The 15,138-nt window shown below is 51.6% G+C and overlaps 7 non-coding genes across 7 annotated transcripts; all 7 read left to right on the forward strand.

The window, feature by feature from the left end:
• The first annotated feature begins 1,305 nt into the window (after positions 1 to 1,305).
• On the forward strand, positions 1,306 to 1,497 carry LOC132810578 (U2 spliceosomal RNA). The gene has a single exon (XR_009642942.1). It is a non-coding gene; the product is annotated as a U2 spliceosomal RNA (small nuclear RNA).
• A 1,801-nt stretch (positions 1,498 to 3,298) lies between these two features.
• LOC132810579 (U2 spliceosomal RNA) lies at positions 3,299 to 3,490 on the forward strand. The gene has a single exon (XR_009642943.1). It is a non-coding gene; the product is annotated as a U2 spliceosomal RNA (small nuclear RNA).
• A 1,797-nt stretch (positions 3,491 to 5,287) lies between these two features.
• LOC132810580 (U2 spliceosomal RNA) lies at positions 5,288 to 5,479 on the forward strand. Its single transcript, XR_009642944.1, has one exon. It is a non-coding gene; the product is annotated as a U2 spliceosomal RNA (small nuclear RNA).
• A 1,797-nt stretch (positions 5,480 to 7,276) lies between these two features.
• LOC132810581 (U2 spliceosomal RNA) lies at positions 7,277 to 7,468 on the forward strand. Its single transcript, XR_009642945.1, has one exon. It is a non-coding gene; the product is annotated as a U2 spliceosomal RNA (small nuclear RNA).
• A 1,798-nt stretch (positions 7,469 to 9,266) lies between these two features.
• On the forward strand, positions 9,267 to 9,458 carry LOC132810582 (U2 spliceosomal RNA). Its single transcript, XR_009642946.1, has one exon. It is a non-coding gene; the product is annotated as a U2 spliceosomal RNA (small nuclear RNA).
• A 1,798-nt stretch (positions 9,459 to 11,256) lies between these two features.
• LOC132810583 (U2 spliceosomal RNA) lies at positions 11,257 to 11,448 on the forward strand. The gene has a single exon (XR_009642947.1). It is a non-coding gene; the product is annotated as a U2 spliceosomal RNA (small nuclear RNA).
• Positions 11,449 to 13,246: 1,798 nt separating this feature from the next.
• On the forward strand, positions 13,247 to 13,438 carry LOC132810584 (U2 spliceosomal RNA). Its single transcript, XR_009642948.1, has one exon. It is a non-coding gene; the product is annotated as a U2 spliceosomal RNA (small nuclear RNA).
• Positions 13,439 to 15,138: the final 1,700 nt, after the last annotated feature.

A 15,138-nucleotide genomic window follows, 5' to 3' on the forward strand; every position in this document is an offset into this window, starting at 1 on the left:
CCCACAGCCCCTTCCCAACCCCCCCGCCTCCCCCCCCACCCCGAGGCAACAAATTTATCCTAATATTTTCTTGAACAAGAAGAAATGTCTTTGGTCTGTTTCCTGAATAGAGTGAAACCCCCATCTCTGTTTGTTTCTTCGCAAACTACTGTACGGAAGCGACCTGCTTTAGTAGCTACGTCTGCACGTAAAGATTATTCACGCAGACGATCGCCCAAGGCTGGAACTGGCTTCAGCTCCCTGGTGCCACCAGGCAGCCGTACTAACCACTGATCCACTGTGCCACCCGTACGATTTGGAACGATTTGTCATCATTTGCGGTGCAAGTAGCGAAACAGTTGTCAGTTTGTCAACTGGGTCGGATTATAATGTTGTCAGCGATCTGCAGCAATGTGAACGGAGATGTCGAATCGAGCTGCTGGTGGTGATGAGGCACGCTTGCAGCGTGACATGTTTACACGGGGAGATCAGCTCCCTCCCCATTCTCCACAGAGAGTCGGATACAAGTAGAGAGGATATTGAAAGTGGACGATAAAGAAAGGGTGCACGGACGTAATTCGCTTTTCGCAACTTTTCGGATTGATGCGGAATGCCGAGGAGCGAATCCTGTACGTGAGGGAAACGATGATTGGCATTTATGGGCAAGCTACACCAACACAAGGGGAGGCAATGAATAGGATCTTTCCGTCAAGGCCAACATTTCTCGCCCATGCCGAGATCAGCCTGGTGGTGAGCTGCTCTCTCGAACCGCTGCAGTCCAAGTGCTGTCGGTAGCCCCGCGATGCTGTTTGGGCGGGGATTCCCGATTTTGACCCGGTAACACCGGAGGAACAAGGACATATTTGCAATTCAGGACAGCGAGTGCCTCGGCGGGGGGAGAACTTGCGAATGGTGGTGTTCCCGTGGATCTGCTGCCGTCATCCTTCGAGGCTGCGTTGGCCATGGGTTTACAAGGTGCTGCCTGAGGAATTCTGGTGAATCTTGTAGATGCCGGGGGAATGAATGACCCTGCCGCCGCCGCTGTCCCCGATCACCGGGAGAAACCTCTCTGCAGTCGACCTGACGTGCAGTGGCTCCGGCCCGTGCCATCTGATTGGTCGTCAGCGCGACCTACGCGGCTACGTAACAGATGGACAGAAAAGCACGGGTAAAGCACAGCGACTGCTGCAGAGTGATCTTCCGGTCTGGTTGGATATCTTGGAAGGAAGGTAGACGGTAAGGGAATAAAGGAACTTTGAATATCATCAAACTGATGGAAAGGATAGTCGGCAAATATGACCTCCACCGTTGGAGTATTAATGTGCTATCGCTTCTCGGCCTTTTGGCTTGGAATATGTGTAGTTTCTGTTCTTATCAGTTTAATCGCTGATATCTCCCGAAGGTGGGAGTGTTTGTATTAAATGGATTTTTGGAGCAGGGAGATGGCTTAAGGGCTTGCTCTGTCCTCTCCATGTATCAGCCTGGTATTGCAGTGTTTCCAGGAATGGTGCACCCAACGCTTACCCAAGTTCAAAAGCAGGTGAATGCAATGTGAATCTCTTGCCTTTGCTAGTTTGCCGTGTTGATGGCAGTCAGTGATTGTTGCATCTATTGTCTTTTCAGTTGCAGGAAACTATCGTCTTTTGTTACGGGTTTTCTGTCTTATGAACCTGCTCTGCAGTTACCTGATGAAGGTGCAGCACGCTGAAAGCCAGGACAGGGGTAACCCCAACGTGCTACAGGGAACATTCTGGAACCAGGGGCCTGCCAGGAAGGTAACTTGCCAATTTGAATGAATGGATTTGCCCTTGTCTGCCGTTTTGGGCTTCTGCGGTCGTTCTTGGAACGTATCCCACCGATGGTACGGCGGTGGCGGGGGGTGGGGTGACTGCTGTAATTTCAAAGAACCCCGTTGGGCTGAAACCTGGTGTTGTGGGATTTTTAACACAGTCAAATCAGGTTGTGGGATCCCATGACTCAGCCAATGTCAAATGGCTATCAGATCAGCCCCCACAGCCCCTTCCCAACCCCCCCGCCCTCCCCCCCCACCCCCGAGGCAACAAATTTATCCTAATATTTTCTTGAACAAGGAAGAAATGTCTTTAGTCTGTTTCCTGAATAGAGTGAAACCCCCCATCTCTGTTTGTTTCTTCGCAAACTACTGTACGGAAGCGACCTGCTTTAGTAGCTACGTCTGTACGTAAAGATTATTCACGCAGACGATCGCCCAAGGCTGGAACTGGCTTCAGCTCCCTGGTGCCACCAGGCAGCCGTACTAACCACTGATCCACTGTGCCACCCGTACGATTTGGAACGATTTGTCATCATTTGCGGTGCAAGTAGCGAAACAGTTGTCAGTTTGTCAACTGGGTCGGATTATAATGTTGTCAGCGATCTGCAGCAATGTGAACGGAGATGTCGAATCGAGCTGCTGGTGGTGATGAGGCGCGCTTGCAGCGTGACATGTTTACACGGGGAGATCAGCTCCCTCCCCATTCTCCACAGAGAGTCGGATACAAGTAGAGAGGATATTGAAAGTGGACGATAAAGAAAGGGTGCACGGACGTAATTCGCTTTTCGCAACTTTTCGGATTGATGCGGAATGCCGAGGAGCGAATCCTGTACGTGAGGGAAACGATGATTGGCATTTATGGGCAAGCTACACCAACACAAGGGGAGGCAATGAATAGGATCTTTCCGTCAAGGCCAACATTTCTCGCCCATGCCGAGATCAGCCTGGTGGTGAGCTGCTCTCTCGAACCGCTGCAGTCCAAGTGCTGTCGGTAGCCCCGCGATGCTGTTTGGGCGGGGATTCCCGATTTTGACCCGGTAACACCGGAGGAACAAGGACATATTTGCAATTCAGGACAGCGAGTGCCTCGGCGGGGGGGAGAACTTGCGAATGGTGGTGTTCCCGTGGATCTGCTGCCGTCATCCTTCGAGGCTGCGTTGGCCATGGGTTTGCAAGGTGCTGCCTGAGGAATTCTGGTGAATCTTGTAGATGCCGGGGGAATGAATGACCCTGCCGCCGCCGCTGTCCCCGATCACCGGGAGAAACCTCTCTGCAGTCGACCTGACGTGCGGTGGCTCCGGCCCGTGCCATCTGATTGGTCGTCAGCGCGACCTACGCGGCTACGTAACAGATGGACAGAAAAGCACGGGGAAAGCACAGCGACTGCTGCAGAGTGATCTTCCGGTCTGGTTGGATATCTTGGAAGGAAGGTAGACGGTAAGGGAATAAAGGAACTTTGAATATCATCAAACTGATGGAAAGGATAGTCGGCAAATATGACCTCCACCGTTGGAGTATTAATGTGCTATCGCTTCTCGGCCTTTTGGCTTGGAATATGTGTAGTTTCTGTTCTTATCAGTTTAATCGCTGATATCTCCCGAAGGTGGGAGTGTTTGTATTAAATGGATTTTTGGAGCAGGGAGATGGCTTAAGGGCTTGCTCTGTCCTCTCCATGTATCAGCCTGGTATTGCAGTGTTTCCAGGAATGGTGCACCCAACGCTTACCCAAGTTCAAAAGCAGGTGAATGCAATGTGAATCTCTTGCCTTTGCTAGTTTGCCGTGTTGATGGCAGTCAGTGATTGTTGCATCTATTGTCTTTTCAGTTGCAGGAAACTATCGTCTTTTGTTACGGGTTTTCTGTCTTATGAACCTGCTCTGCAGTTACCTGATGAAGGTGCAGCACGCTGAAAGCCAGGACAGGGGTAACCCCAACGTGCTACAGGGAACATTCTGGAACCAGGGGCCTGCCAGGAAGGTAACTTGCCAATTTGAATGAATGGATTTGCCCTTGTCTGCCGTTTTGGGCTTCTGCGGTCGTTCTTGGAACGTATCCCACCGATGGTACGGCGGTGGCGGGGGGTGGGGTGACTGCTGTAATTTCAAAGAACCCCGTTGGGCTGAACCTGGTGTTGTGGGATTTTTAACACAGTCAAATCAGGTTGTGGGATCCCATGACTCAGCCAATGTCAAATGGCTATCAGATCAGCCCCCACAGCCCCTTCCCAACCCCCCCGCCTCCCCCCCCACCCCCGAGGCAACAAATTTATCCTAATATTTTCTTGAACAAGAAAGAAATGTCTTTAGTCTGTTTCCTGAATAGAGTGAAACCCCCATCTCTGTTTGTTTCTTCGCAAACTACTGTACGGAAGCGACCTGCTTTAGTAGCTACGTCTGTACGTAAAGATTATTCACGCAGACGATCGCCCAAGGCTGGAACTGGCTTCAGCTCCCTGGTGCCACCAGGCAGCCGTACTAACCACTGATCCACTGTGCCACCCGTACGATTTGGAACGATTTGTCATCATTTGCGGTGCAAGTAGCGAAACAGTTGTCAGTTTGTCAACTGGGTCGGATTATAATGTTGTCAGCGATCTGCAGCAATGTGAACGGAGATGTCGAATCGAGCTGCTGGTGGTGATGAGGCACGCTTGCAGCGTGACATGTTTACACGGGGAGATCAGCTCCCTCCCCATTCTCCACAGAGAGTCGGATACAAGTAGAGAGGATATTGAAAGTGGACGATAAAGAAAGGGTGCACGGACGTAATTCGCTTTTCGCAACTTTTCGGATTGATGCGGAATGCCGAGGAGCGAATCCTGTACGTGAGGGAAACGATGATTGGCATTTATGGGCAAGCTACACCAACACAAGGGGAGGCAATGAATAGGATCTTTCCGTCAAGGCCAACATTTCTCGCCCATGCCGAGATCAGCCTGGTGGTGAGCTGCTCTCTCGAACCGCTGCAGTCCAAGTGCTGTCGGTAGCCCCGCGATGCTGTTTGGGCGGGGATTCCCGATTTTGACCCGGTAACACCGGAGGAACAAGGACATATTTGCAATTCAGGACAGCGAGTGCCTCGGCGCGGGGGAGAACTTGCGAATGGTGGTGTTCCCGTGGATCTGCTGCCGTCATCCTTCGAGGCTGCGTTGGCCATGGGTTTGCAAGGTGCTGCCTGAGGAATTCTGGTGAATCTTGTAGATGCCGGGGGAATGAATGACCCTGCCGCCGCCGCTGTCCCCGATCACCGGGAGAAACCTCTCTGCAGTCGACCTGACGTGCAGTGGCTCCGGCCCGTGCCATCTGATTGGTCGTCAGCGCGACCTACGCGGCTACGTAACAGATGACAGAAAAGCACGGGGAAAGCACAGCGACTGCTGCAGAGTGATCTTCCGGTCTGGTTGGATATCTTGGAAGGAAGGTAGACGGTAAGGGAATAAAGGAACTTTGAATATCATCAAACTGATGGAAAGGATAGTCGGCAAATATGACCTCCACCGTTGGAGTATTAATGTGCTATCGCTTCTCGGCCTTTTGGCTTGGAATATGTGTAGTTTCTGTTCTTATCAGTTTAATCGCTGATATCTCCCGAAGGTGGGAGTGTTTGTATTAAATGGATTTTTGGAGCAGGGAGATGGCTTAAGGGCTTGCTCTGTCCTCTCCATGTATCAGCCTGGTATTGCAGTGTTTCCAGGAATGGTGCACCCAACGCTTACCCAAGTTCAAAAGCAGGTGAATGCAATGTGAATCTCTTGCCTTTGCTAGTTTGCCGTGTTGATGGCAGTCAGTGATTGTTGCATCTATTGTCTTTTCAGTTGCAGGAAACTATCGTCTTTTGTTACGGGTTTTCTGTCTTATGAACCTGCTCTGCAGTTACCTGATGAAGGTGCAGCACGCTGAAAGCCAGGACAGGGGTAACCCCAACGTGCTACAGGGAACATTCTGGAACCAGGGGCCTGCCAGGAAGGTAACTTGCCAATTTGAATGAATGGATTTGCCCTTGTCTGCCGTTTTGGGCTTCTGCGGTCGTTCTTGGAACGTATCCCACCGATGGTACGGCGGTGGCGGGGGGTGGGGTGACTGCTGTAATTTCAAAGAACCCCGTTGGGCTGAAACCTGGTGTTGTGGGATTTTTAACACAGTCAAATCAGGTTGTGGGATCCCATGACTCAGCCAATGTCAAATGGCTATCAGATCAGCCCCCACAGCCCCTTCCCAACCCCCCCGCCTCCCCCCCCACCCCCGAGGCAACAAATTTATCCTAATATTTCTTGAACAAGGAAGAAATGTCTTTAGTCTGTTTCCTGAATAGAGTGAAACCCCCATCTCTGTTTGTTTCTTCGCAAACTACTGTACGGAAGCGACCTGCTTTAGTAGCTACGTCTGTACGTAAAGATTATTCACGCAGACGATCGCCCAAGGCTGGAACTGGCTTCAGCTCCCTGGTGCCACCAGGCAGCCGTACTAACCACTGATCCACTGTGCCACCCGTACGATTTGGAACGATTTGTCATCATTTGCGGTGCAAGTAGCGAAACAGTTGTCAGTTTGTCAACTGGGTCGGATTATAATGTTGTCAGCGATCTGCAGCAATGTGAACGGAGATGTCGAATCGAGCTGCTGGTGGTGATGAGGCGCGCTTGCAGCGTGACATGTTTACACGGGGAGATCAGCTCCCTCCCCATTCTCCACAGAGAGTCGGATACAAGTAGAGAGGATATTGAAAGTGGACGATAAAGAAAGGGTGCACGGACGTAATTCGCTTTTCGCAACTTTTCGGATTGATGCGGAATGCCGAGGAGCGAATCCTGTACGTGAGGGAAACGATGATTGGCATTTATGGGCAAGCTACACCAACACAAGGGGAGGCAATGAATAGGATCTTTCCGTCAAGGCCAACATTTCTCGCCCATGCCGAGATCAGCCTGGTGGTGAGCTGCTCTCTCGAACCGCTGCAGTCCAAGTGCTGTCGGTAGCCCCGCGATGCTGTTTGGGCGGGGATTCCCGATTTTGACCCGGTAACACCGGAGGAACAAGGACATATTTGCAATTCAGGACAGCGAGTGCCTCGGCGGGGGGAGAACTTGCGAATGGTGGTGTTCCCGTGGATCTGCTGCCGTCATCCTTCGAGGCTGCGTTGGCCATGGGTTTGCAAGGTGCTGCCTGAGGAATTCTGGTGAATCTTGTAGATGCCGGGGGAATGAATGACCCTGCCGCCGCCGCTGTCCCCGATCACCGGGAGAAACCTCTCTGCAGTCGACCTGACGTGCGGTGGCTCCGGCCCGTGCCATCTGATTGGTCGTCAGCGCGACCTACGCGGCTACGTAACAGATGGACAGAAAAGCACGGGGAAAGCACAGCGACTGCTGCAGAGTGATCTTCCGGTCTGGTTGGATATCTTGGAAGGAAGGTAGACGGTAAGGGAATAAAGGAACTTTGAATATCATCAAACTGATGGAAAGGATAGTCGGCAAATATGACCTCCACCGTTGGAGTATTAATGTGCTATCGCTTCTCGGCCTTTTGGCTTGGAATATGTGTAGTTTCTGTTCTTATCAGTTTAATCGCTGATATCTCCCGAAGGTGGGAGTGTTTGTATTAAATGGATTTTTGGAGCAGGGAGATGGCTTAAGGGCTTGCTCTGTCCTCTCCATGTATCAGCCTGGTATTGCAGTGTTTCCAGGAATGGTGCACCCAACGCTTACCCAAGTTCAAAAGCAGGTGAATGCAATGTGAATCTCTTGCCTTTGCTAGTTTGCCGTGTTGATGGCAGTCAGTGATTGTTGCATCTATTGTCTTTTCAGTTGCAGGAAACTATCGTCTTTTGTTACGGGTTTTCTGTCTTATGAACCTGCTCTGCAGTTACCTGATGAAGGTGCAGCACGCTGAAAGCCAGGACAGGGGTAACCCCAACGTGCTACAGGGAACATTCTGGAACCAGGGGCCTGCCAGGAAGGTAACTTGCCAATTTGAATGAATGGATTTGCCCTTGTCTGCCGTTTTGGGCTTCTGCGGTCGTTCTTGGAACGTATCCCACCGATGGTACGGCGGTGGCGGGGGGTGGGGTGACTGCTGTAATTTCAAAGAACCCCGTTGGGCTGAAACCTGGTGTTGTGGGATTTTTAACACAGTCAAATCAGGTTGTGGGATCCCATGACTCAGCCAATGTCAAATGGCTATCAGATCAGCCCCCACAGCCCCTTCCCAACCCCCCCGCCCTCCCCCCCCACCCCCGAGGCAACAAATTTATCCTAATATTTTCTTGAACAAGGAAGAAATGTCTTTAGTCTGTTTCCTGAATAGAGTGAAACCCCCATCTCTGTTTGTTTCTTCGCAAACTACTGTACGGAAGCGACCTGCTTTAGTAGCTACGTCTGTACGTAAAGATTATTCACGCAGACGATCGCCCAAGGCTGGAACTGGCTTCAGCTCCCTGGTGCCACCAGGCAGCCGTACTAACCACTGATCCACTGTGCCACCCGTACGATTTGGAACGATTTGTCATCATTTGCGGTGCAAGTAGCGAAACAGTTGTCAGTTTGTCAACTGGGTCGGATTATAATGTTGTCAGCGATCTGCAGCAATGTGAACGGAGATGTCGAATCGAGCTGCTGGTGGTGATGAGGCGCGCTTGCAGCGTGACATGTTTACACGGGAGATCAGCTCCCTCCCCATTCTCCACAGAGAGTCGGATACAAGTAGAGAGGATATTGAAAGTGGACGATAAAGAAAGGGTGCACGGACGTAATTCGCTTTTCGCAACTTTTCGGATTGATGCGGAATGCCGAGGAGCGAATCCTGTACGTGAGGGAAACGATGATTGGCATTTATGGGCAAGCTACACCAACACAAGGGGAGGCAATGAATAGGATCTTTCCGTCAAGGCCAACATTTCTCGCCCATGCCGAGATCAGCCTGGTGGTGAGCTGCTCTCTCGAACCGCTGCAGTCCAAGTGCTGTCGGTAGCCCCGCGATGCTGTTTGGGCGGGGATTCCCGATTTTGACCCGGTAACACCGGAGGAACAAGGACATATTTGCAATTCAGGACAGCGAGTGCCTCGGCGGGGGGAGAACTTGCGAATGGTGGTGTTCCCGTGGATCTGCTGCCGTCATCCTTCGAGGCTGCGTTGGCCATGGGTTTGCAAGGTGCTGCCTGAGGAATTCTGGTGAATCTTGTAGATGCCGGGGGAATGAATGACCCTGCCGCCGCCGCTGTCCCCGATCACCGGGAGAAACCTCTCTGCAGTCGACCTGACGTGCGGTGGCTCCGGCCCGTGCCATCTGATTGGTCGTCAGCGCGACCTACGCGGCTACGTAACAGATGGACAGAAAAGCACGGGGAAAGCACAGCGACTGCTGCAGAGTGATCTTCCGGTCTGGTTGGATATCTTGGAAGGAAGGTAGACGGTAAGGGAATAAAGGAACTTTGAATATCATCAAACTGATGGAAAGGATAGTCGGCAAATATGACCTCCACCGTTGGAGTATTAATGTGCTATCGCTTCTCGGCCTTTTGGCTTGGAATATGTGTAGTTTCTGTTCTTATCAGTTTAATCGCTGATATCTCCCGAAGGTGGGAGTGTTTGTATTAAATGGATTTTTGGAGCAGGGAGATGGCTTAAGGGCTTGCTCTGTCCTCTCCATGTATCAGCCTGGTATTGCAGTGTTTCCAGGAATGGTGCACCCAACGCTTACCCAAGTTCAAAAGCAGGTGAATGCAATGTGAATCTCTTGCCTTTGCTAGTTTGCCGTGTTGATGGCAGTCAGTGATTGTTGCATCTATTGTCTTTTCAGTTGCAGGAAACTATCGTCTTTTGTTACGGGTTTTCTGTCTTATGAACCTGCTCTGCAGTTACCTGATGAAGGTGCAGCACGCTGAAAGCCAGGACAGGGGTAACCCCAACGTGCTACAGGGAACATTCTGGAACCAGGGGCCTGCCAGGAAGGTAACTTGCCAATTTGAATGAATGGATTTGCCCTTGTCTGCCGTTTTGGGCTTCTGCGGTCGTTCTTGGAACGTATCCCACCGATGGTACGGCGGTGGCGGGGGGTGGGGTGACTGCTGTAATTTCAAAGAACCCCGTTGGGCTGAAACCTGGTGTTGTGGGATTTTTAACACAGTCAAATCAGGTTGTGGGATCCCATGACTCAGCCAATGTCAAATGGCTATCAGATCAGCCCCCACAGCCCCTTCCCAACCCCCCCGCCTCCCCCCCCACCCCCGAGGCAACAAATTTATCCTAATATTTTCTTGAACAAGAAAGAAATGTCTTTAGTCTGTTTCCTGAATAGAGTGAAACCCCCATCTCTGTTTGTTTCTTCGCAAACTACTGTACGGAAGCGACCTGCTTTAGTAGCTACGTCTGTACGTAAAGATTATTCACGCAGACGATCGCCCAAGGCTGGAACTGGCTTCAGCTCCCTGGTGCCACCAGGCAGCCGTACTAACCACTGATCCACTGTGCCACCCGTACGATTTGGAACGATTTGTCATCATTTGCGGTGCAAGTAGCGAAACAGTTGTCAGTTTGTCAACTGGGTCGGATTATAATGTTGTCAGCGATCTGCAGCAATGTGAACGGAGATGTCGAATCGAGCTGCTGGTGGTGATGAGGCGCGCTTGCAGCGTGACATGTTTACACGGGGAGATCAGCTCCCTCCCCATTCTCCACAGAGAGTCGGATACAAGTAGAGAGGATATTGAAAGTGGACGATAAAGAAAGGGTGCACGGACGTAATTCGCTTTTCGCAACTTTTCGGATTGATGCGGAATGCCGAGGAGCGAATCCTGTACGTGAGGGAAACGATGATTGGCATTTATGGGCAAGCTACACCAACACAAGGGGAGGCAATGAATAGGATCTTTCCGTCAAGGCCAACATTTCTCGCCCATGCCGAGATCAGCCTGGTGGTGAGCTGCTCTCTCGAACCGCTGCAGTCCAAGTGCTGTCGGTAGCCCCGCGATGCTGTTTGGGCGGGGATTCCCGATTTTGACCCGGTAACACCGGAGGAACAAGGACATATTTGCAATTCAGGACAGCGAGTGCCTCGGCGGGGGGAGAACTTGCGAATGGTGGTGTTCCCGTGGATCTGCTGCCGTCATCCTTCGAGGCTGCGTTGGCCATGGGTTTGCAAGGTGCTGCCTGAGGAATTCTGGTGAATCTTGTAGATGCCGGGGGAATGAATGACCCTGCCGCCGCCGCTGTCCCCGATCACCGGGAGAAACCTCTCTGCAGTCGACCTGACGTGCGGTGGCTCCGGCCCGTGCCATCTGATTGGTCGTCAGCGCGACCTACGCGGCTACGTAACAGATGGACAGAAAAGCACGGGGAAAGCACAGCGACTGCTGCAGAGTGATCTTCCGGTCTGGTTGGATATCTTGGAAGGAAGGTAGACGGTAAGGGAATAAAGGAACTTTGAATATCATCAAACTGATGGAAAGGATAGTCGGCAAATATGACCTCCACCGTTGGAGTATTAATGTGCTATCGCTTCTCGGCCTTTTGGCTTGGAATATGTGTAGTTTCTGTTCTTATCAGTTTAATCGCTGATATCTCCCGAAGGTGGGAGTGTTTGTATTAAATGGATTTTTGGAGCAGGGAGATGGCTTAAGGGCTTGCTCTGTCCTCTCCATGTATCAGCCTGGTATTGCAGTGTTTCCAGGAATGGTGCACCCAACGCTTACCCAAGTTCAAAAGCAGGTGAATGCATGTGAATCTCTTGCCTTTGCTAGTTTGCCGTGTTGATGGCAGTCAGTGATTGTTGCATCTATTGTCTTTTCAGTTGCAGGAAACTATCGTCTTTTGTTACGGGTTTTCTGTCTTATGAACCTGCTCTGCAGTTACCTGATGAAGGTGCAGCACGCTGAAAGCCAGGACAGGGGTAACCCCAACGTGCTACAGGGAACATTCTGGAACCAGGGGCCTGCCAGGAAGGTAACTTGCCAATTTGAATGAATGGATTTGCCCTTGTCTGCCGTTTTGGGCTTCTGCGGTCGTTCTTGGAACGTATCCCACCGATGGTACGGCGGTGGCGGGGGGTGGGGTGACTGCTGTAATTTCAAAGAACCCCGTTGGGCTGAAACCTGGTGTTGTGGGATTTTTTAACACAGTCAAATCAGGTTGTGGGATCCCATGACTCAGCCAATGTCAAATGGCTATCAGATCAGCCCCCACAGCCCCTTCCCAACCCCCCCGCCTCCCCCCCCACCCCCGAGGCAACAAATTTATCCTAATATTTTCTTGAACAAGGAAGAAATGTCTTTAGTCTGTTTCCTGAATAGAGTGAAACCCCCATCTCTGTTTGTTTCTTCGCAAACTACTGTACGGAAGCGACCTGCTTTAGTAGCTACGTCTGTACGTAAAGATTATTCACGCAGACGATCGCCCAAGGCTGGAACTGGCTTCAGCTCCCTGGTGCCACCAGGCAGCCGTACTAACCACTGATCCACTGTGCCACCCGTACGATTTGGAACGATTTGTCATCATTTGCGGTGCAAGTAGCGAAACAGTTGTCAGTTTGTCAACTGGGTCGGATTATAATGTTGTCAGCGATCTGCAGCAATGTGAACGGAGATGTCGAATCGAGCTGCTGGTGGTGATGAGGCGCGCTTGCAGCGTGACATGTTTACACGGGGAGATCAGCTCCCTCCCCATTCTCCACAGAGAGTCGGATACAAGTAGAGAGGATATTGAAAGTGGACGATAAAGAAAGGGTGCACGGACGTAATTCGCTTTTCGCAACTTTTCGGATTGATGCGGAATGCCGAGGAGCGAATCCTGTACGTGAGGGAAACGATGATTGGCATTTATGGGCAAGCTACACCAACACAAGGGGAGGCAATGAATAGGATCTTTCCGTCAAGGCCAACATTTCTCGCCCATGCCGAGATCAGCCTGGTGGTGAGCTGCTCTCTCGAACCGCTGCAGTCCAAGTGCTGTCGGTAGCCCCGCGATGCTGTTTGGGCGGGGATTCCCGATTTTGACCCGGTAACACCGGAGGAACAAGGACATATTTGCAATTCAGGACAGCGAGTGCCTCGGCGGGGGGAGAACTTGCGAATGGTGGTGTTCCCGTGGATCTGCTGCCGTCATCCTTCGAGGCTGCGTTGGCCATGGGTTTGCAAGGTGCTGCCTGAGGAATTCTGGTGAATCTTGTAGATGCCGGGGGAATGAATGACCCTGCCGCCGCCGCTGTCCCCGATCACCGGGAGAAACCTCTCTGCAGTCGACCTGACGTGCGGTGGCTCCGGCCCGTGCCATCTGATTGGTCGTCAGCGCGACCTACGCGGCTACGTAACAGATGGACAGAAAAGCACGGGGAAAGCACAGCGACTGCTGCAGAGTGATCTTCCGGTCTGGTTGGATATCTTGGAAGGAAGGTAGACGGTAAGGGAATAAAGGAACTTTGAATATCATCAAACTGATGGAAAGGATAGTCGGCAAATATGACCTCCACCGTTGGAGTATTAATGTGCTATCGCTTCTCGGCCTTTTGGCTTGGAATATGTGTAGTTTCTGTTCTTATCAGTTTAATCGCTGATATCTCCCGAAGGTGGGAGTGTTTGTATTAAATGGATTTTTGGAGCAGGGAGATGGCTTAAGGGCTTGCTCTGTCCTCTCCATGTATCAGCCTGGTATTGCAGTGTTTCCAGGAATGGTGCACCCAACGCTTACCCAAGTTCAAAAGCAGGTGAATGCAATGTGAATCTCTTGCCTTTGCTAGTTTGCCGTGTTGATGGCAGTCAGTGATTGTTGCATCTATTGTCTTTTCAGTTGCAGGAAACTATCGTCTTTTGTTACGGGTTTTCTGTCTTATGAACCTGCTCTGCAGTTACCTGATGAAGGTGCAGCACGCTGAAAGCCAGGACAGGGTAACCCCAACGTGCTACAGGGAACATTCTGGAACCAGGGGCCTGCCAGGAAGGTAACTTGCCAATTTGAATGAATGGATTTGCCCTTGTCTGCCGTTTTGGGCTTCTGCGGTCGTTCTTGGAACGTATCCCACCGATGGTACGGCGGTGGCGGGGGTGGGGTGACTGCTGTAATTTCAAAGAACCCCGTTGGGCTGAAACCTGGTGTTGTGGGATTTTTAACACAGTCAAATCAGGTTGTGGGATCCCATGACTCAGCCAATGTCAAATGGCTATCAGATCAGCCCCCACAGCCCCTTCCCAACCCCCCCGCCTCCCCCCCCCACCCCCGAGGCAACAAATTTATCCTAATATTTTCTTGAACAAGGAAGAAATGTCTTTAGTCTGTTTCCTGAATAGAGTGAAACCCCCATCTCTGTTTGTTTCTTCGCAAACTACTGTACGGAAGCGACCTGCTTTAGTAGCTACGTCTGTACGTAAAGATTATTCACGCAGACGATCGCCCAAGGCTGGAACTGGCTTCAGCTCCTGGTGCCACCAGGCAGCCGTACTAACCACTGATCCACTGTGCCACCCGTACGATTTGGAACGATTTGTCATCATTTGCGGTGCAAGTAGCGAAACAGTTGTCAGTTTGTCAACTGGGTCGGATTATAATGTTGTCAGCGATCTGCAGCAATGTGAACGGAGATGTCGAATCGAGCTGCTGGTGGTGATGAGGCGCGCTTGCAGCGTGACATGTTTACACGGGGAGATCAGCTCCCTCCCCATTCTCCACAGAGAGTCGGATACAAGTAGAGAGGATATTGAAAGTGGACGATAAAGAAAGGGTGCACGGACGTAATTCGCTTTTCGCAACTTTTCGGATTGATGCGGAATGCCGAGGAGCGAATCCTGTACGTGAGGGAAACGATGATTGGCATTTATGGGCAAGCTACACCAACACAAGGGGAGGCAATGAATAGGATCTTTCCGTCAAGGCCAACATTTCTCGCCCATGCCGAGATCAGCCTGGTGGTGAGCTGCTCTCTCGAACCGCTGCAGTCCAAGTGCTGTCGGTAGCCCCGCGATGCTGTTTGGGCGGGGATTCCCGATTTTGACCCGGTAACACCGGAGGAACAAGGACATATTTGCAATTCAGGACAGCGAGTGCCTCGGCGGGGGGGAGAACTTGCGAATGGTGGTGTTCCCGTGGATCTGCTGCCGTCATCCTTCGAGGCTGCGTTGGCCATGGGTTTGCAAGGTGCTGCCTGAGGAATTCTGGTGAATCTTGTAGATGCCGGGGGAATGAATGACCCTGCCGCCGCCGCTGTCCCCGATCACCGGGAGAAACCTCTCTGCAGTCGACCTGACGTGCGGTGGCTCCGGCCCGTGCCATCTGATTGGTCGTCAGCGCGACCTACGCGGCTACGTAACAGATGGACAGAAAAGCACGGGGAAAGCACAGCGACTGCTGCAGAGTGATCTTCCGGTCTGGTTGGATATCTTGGAAGGAAG

Source organism: Hemiscyllium ocellatum, unplaced genomic scaffold (genome assembly GCF_020745735.1).
Source record: "Hemiscyllium ocellatum isolate sHemOce1 unplaced genomic scaffold, sHemOce1.pat.X.cur. scaffold_1785_pat_ctg1, whole genome shotgun sequence".
Taxonomy (NCBI): domain Eukaryota; kingdom Metazoa; phylum Chordata; class Chondrichthyes; order Orectolobiformes; family Hemiscylliidae; genus Hemiscyllium; species Hemiscyllium ocellatum.